Raw genomic sequence first — 5,752 nt, forward strand, 5'->3', positions numbered from 1 at the left:
AGTGTAGAGAGTTCTTCTATCTTTACTGTATAAGTTCCGAAAATGAATAAAGTTTAAATCTTGTTCTTATCTTGAATCTTGCTCTCTTGAGACTTTTTTTAATTGGTGGTTAATATTAATTAAAAAATTTTCTCTCAGTCTCATACTTGTGCATCTGATATGTAAGGAAGGGGAGTTCTTTAAAGGAGGTGCATATTTCACATAAGATGAAGAGTTGAAAATGTACAAGGTTTATTAGTAAAAAACTATGAGCAATATTAAAAATATGACATATGTAAGGAAGGGGAGTTCTTTAAAGGAGGTGCATATTTCACATAAGATGAAGAGTTGAAAATGTACAAGGTTTATTAGTAAAAAACTATGAGCAATATTAAAAATATGACATATGTAAGGAAGGGGAGTTCTTTAAAGGAGGTGCATATTTCACATAAGATGAAGAGTTGAAAATGTACAAGGTTTATAAGTAAAAAAACTATGAGCAATATTAAAAATATGACATATGTAAGGAAGGGGAGTTCTTTAAAGGAGGTGCATATTTCACATGCTTGAATGAGTTTTAAACTCATAAAAATTGAGATATTTCATCTCTCCTCTCTCCTAATTCAAGTCTAGTTCCAAAAAGTTAGCTTAACTGACCTAAAAATGGTCAAAAATTGACCAAACTGATTTGGAAAATTCTAGAATCAGTTTGTTTTGGTTAGGAGCTCAATTTTTCCTATAAATAGAAGCCTCCCCCTTGTTGAAAAATAGATAGTGTTTATGCATCATTACTCTACTCCACCTAAGCCAAGAACTGTGAATTCATTTAATAATTCACTAGTTTTTGGAGCTTCCCTCTTTCTTCAATCCCCATTAGTGGCTCCATCAACATACTTAACCAATTGATTGGTTGGGGGCCTCTACCGTGAACAAAGAATCAAGCAAATTATAAGGTAATTAGTGAATTGTGATCATTTTCTATAATTTCTCAATGTTTCTCTCTTCTCAACTCCTCTCAAGCTTGAAAAGCTTGATTGGAATGGTTTTTGAATGCTATTCAAGTTAATTGATGAATGTTAGTGAAGAGTTACATAATTTGATGAATGCTATTGAAGTTAATTGATTAATGATAGTTAAGAATTACATAAATTTTTATTTATGTTTAATTCTAATGGTTTTTATGTAATTTCTCTCTCTCACTCAAGAAATGGTCATACTCATGACCCAGTCTCAATCCAAATGAAGCTTTTCATAAAGCTTTTCTTTAATCCAAGATTAAGCTATGCTTGAGGCCAAATTAATGGTTTTTTTTTCTATGCTTTTAGTTTATGTATATTGATGATTCAATCCATTCTGGATTGATGATCCAATTAGAGACCATTCTAGTTATTTCCTTAATGATAAGCTTTATCTCTTAGAAAAATTGAGATTTATCAGTCATAGCAGCAGAGCTATGGCAAAATTTTTATAAAAATTATGCATAATATAATTTTATTCAAAGCATGAAAAGAGGACTTCCTACCATATTCTAGGAATTATCATCCTAGATTAATTGAAAGATATTCATTGTAATCATAGAGAAATTGATATTATGCATAATTGATTTTCATGCATAGAGGTATGCGTAAAAGATTATTATTTTAACATAAAAGTGTTACTTTTATCAATTTTTATTTTCATGCATAGAAGTATGCATAAAGGATATTAAAAGTGTTACTTTTATCATTTTTAATTTTCATGCATAGAAGTATGCATAAAAGAAAAATTTTATATCAAAAGTGTTACTTTTATCATTTTTAATTTTCATGCAAAGAAGTATACATAAAAGCATTAAAAAAAATTTATATCAAAAGTGTTACTTTTATCATTTTTAATTTTCATGCATAGAAGTATGCATAAAAGAAAATTTTTATATCAAAAGTGTTACTTTTATCATTTTTAATTTTCATGCATAGAAGTATGCATAAAGGATAATTTTTTTTATATCAAAAGTATTACTTTTATCATTTTTCATTTTCATGCATAGAAGTATGCATAAAGGATAATTTTTTTATATCAAAAGTGTTACTTTTATCGTTTTTAATTTTCATGTATAGAAGTATGCATAAAGGATATTTTTTTTATAGTAAAAGTGTTGCTTTTATCACATTTGAAATTCTTGCATAGAGGTATGCATAAAAGATGATTATTATATTGTAAAAATGTTACTTTTGCCATAATTGGTTTTGATGCATAGGGTTATGCTTAAAGATATTTTTATACTAAAAGTGTGATTTTCATCATAAATAGATTTTATGCATAAATTAGATGCATAAGAGAAATTCTTTTATTCTAAAAGTGTAATTCCTACTAAATTGAATTTATGCATAAGAAGATGTATAAAAGATTGATTTTAATTCAAAAGTGTCATTCTCATCTAAAATGAATTTATGCATAGGAAGATGCATAAAAGATTGAATTTTAATTCAAAGTGTCATTCTCATTTAAAATGAATTTATGCATAGGAAGATGCATAAAAGATTGATTTTTATTTCGAAAGTGTTAATATCCTTAAATGGAATTTATGCATAATTAGATGCGTAAAGAAATTTTATATCAAATATAAGAATTCTCTTATATTCTATAAATAGATATGGAAAGGGATAGGATGTGATAAGACGTATATGAGAAGAGTTATGATGTGATAAGATGAGTTAGGATGTGATAAGATGAGTTAAGATGTGATAAGAGACCTATGGGATGAGTTAGGATGTGATAAGATGAGTTAAGATGTGATAAGAGACCTATGGGATGAGTTAGGATGTGATAAGATGAGTTAAGATGTGTATGGGATGAGATAAGAAGTGTATGAGATGAGATAAGATGTATATGGGTTGTGATAGGGCGAGAATGGATGTGATGTAAAAGAATAGATGTGAAGGCGTATGAGGCCATATGAATGGAAATGTAGAAATAGATGAATGTAGATGTGGATGTATGAATGTGAAAGTGGATGTATGCATGAAGATGTATATGCATAGATGTGAATGTGGATGTAGATGTATGCATGAAGATGTATATGCATAGATGTGAATGTGGATGTAGATGTGGATGTATAGATGTGAATGTGAATGTGGATGTATGCATGAGGATGTATATGCATAGATGTGAATGTGGATGTAGATGCACAGATGTATAGATGTGAATGGGAATGTGGATGTGGATGTATGTGAATGTGGATGTGAATGGGAATGGGAATGGGAATGGGAATGTGGATGTGGATGTGGATGTATGTGAATGTGGATGTGAATGGGAATGGGAATGTGGATGTGAATGGGAATGTGGATGTATGTGAATGTGGATGTATAGATGTGAATGTGGAATGTGGATGTGGATGTATGTATGTATGTGGATGTAGATGTGGATGTATAGATGTGAATGGGAATGTGGATGTGGATGTATGTGAATGTGGATGTAGATGTGAATGTATAGATGTGAATGTGGAATGTGGATGTGGATGGATGTATGTATGTGGATGTAGATGTGGATGTATAGATGTGAATGGGAATGTGGATGTGGATGTATGTATGTATGTGGATGTGGATGTATGAATGAGGACGTGATAGTGGATGTATGCATGTGGGTGCGGATGTATGGATGTGGATATGGATGTGTATGTATGAATGTGGATACGGGATGTGGATGTATAAATGAGGATGTGAAAATGGAGGTAAGCATGTAGATGTGGATGTATGGATGTGAATGTGGATGTGGATGTGGATGTATGGATGTGGATATGGATGTGAATATATGATATGTGATGTGAAGGAATCTGAAGTGAAGAGATGGAAAATGATGTGATTGGTTGAGTACATATATAAATGGAATGTGGAATAAGTAAGGTGGATTAATGAGGGATAATGTGGAAAAATGAGAGTTAATATAGAAACTGTATTTGTAAATTATTGTAAATACTGTTTGTAAATGGCTGTTTTATGTCAAGAATGCTGGGGAAGCATTTTGACCGTCTTGTGATTAAGGTCGTGGAGACCTAACTGTTAAAGTTGCAACTGCTGTGACGGAGAGTCAATGGAGGACGTCTCGCGTAGCAAGGTCCTGACCAGCCTCGGTTCGATTAAAAATGGTGAGCTTCCGGTACGGTGGATGAGGGACCAAGGAAGCGGCCTATGAGTGAAGCGCTAGGTCACCTGCTCGACGAAGGATCCTAGAGGGTGCTGACCATACGGTGCTTGGGCTCTGGGTCGCCTAGGATACCCACACGTGCGTCGAGAAAGATATTGGAACAAGGAGTAAGAGTTGTTTTGTGAAACCGGGCATGGATCTGGTTGATTGACCTTGCTGGTCTTCAATGGATGAGTCCATGGCTCTTTATATGGATCTGTTGGTTGATCTTGCTGATCTTCAAAGAGAGTCCATCTTGATTTTTATAAGTGATTATATTGCCGAGTATTATGGGCTAGGAACTATTGAAAAGGCCCCTATGTGGACAGGTGGTGAGCGTTCTAGTTGCCAATGATGCCATAGATACTGTGATGAAGGAATGATGGGAAATTATGAATCAACCGGATAAATTGAAAGATTGTGATCAGTGGTACTATGGTTTCATTAAAGGATTGTTTTAAAGGTAGCTGATGCTAAGAAAAAGGCAATTTCATATTGGGTGTGTAAGTCGTGTGGCTAGTTTTATGTTTGTATGAACTTCCGGCTAGGGGGCCTTGGAACTCTTTTCCTTGGTACCCGGGACAAAACCTAACCAAATTCCAAATTGGATCCCATCACTACAGTGGTTGGGCGGTTAGCTAACCCATGGGATCGGATGGGGTTAGGCTGGACTGATGGATCGACTCAATTTCTGTTATTACGATAGATAAAGTAAATCCCGGATAGTAATTGTTCTATGGATAGGAATCAACGGCTGTGCCTCTTGATGGGGAAAAGAGCGTTGATCCCAATGATCCAAGTGCAAGTTTCTTCCTTGATCCGACCGAGTATCTTTATAGGTGCAGTCGGATCAGCGTGATCAGTAATGATCTTGACTACGTTAGAGTACAAAGTTATCTTGGTGGAATCGCCCGTGCTTTCCAGGTAAGGGAAGTTTTTTCCGGGTTCGGTTTTGGAAAAACCGACGGATTAGTCTCTTGTCCGGATATCCGCCCGTGGGGACGAGGCCCCGAGTGTGGGTCCCTGCCCCGCGCATGAAGTGCTACTTCCGCTGTTAGTACCCCGAATCCGTCGCATGGTGGGGACAGGGATCTCACAATGGTGGTGGAAAAAGTAAGGCAAAAATCCTAAAAGAAGTGTTCCAACGGTTCTATAGAAGGATACTACAATAACTACACAAAAAAGAAACCTTGAGGTCATCCAAAGTGATGCAAACACTCAGACATATGGAAAGGAAGAGATTGAAGCATTCCGAAGCATTTAAAAACTCAGATGCCATACAAGCACAAAACAAATGGAGAGAACAAAAGATTTTTGTTAATCATGGTTGGACAGATAGATGTAACACATGTCTTTTACAATGTATCTTTCCATTCTAATGACTTTTGCAATTCCTGTGGTTCTGGCTTTCCTTTATACCTTAGCAAACGGTGTTTGTCGTACTCTTCTAGTTCCTTTGGGTTCTCTATGCCTAGAGACAATGCTACTGCAGCATATATATGAAAGTAACCCCTTCGATTGCTGGCATAACCAGGGTAGCATCCAAAAATGTCTAAGGCAGTAGACTTCTCTATCAAAATAATCTTCTCATAACTTTTAGGAATAATTATTC

This window comes from Cibotium barometz, chromosome 11, assembly GCF_041138505.1.
Source record: "Cibotium barometz isolate CiBa-2024 chromosome 11, ASM4113850v1, whole genome shotgun sequence".
Lineage (NCBI taxonomy): Eukaryota > Viridiplantae > Streptophyta > Polypodiopsida > Cyatheales > Cibotiaceae > Cibotium > Cibotium barometz.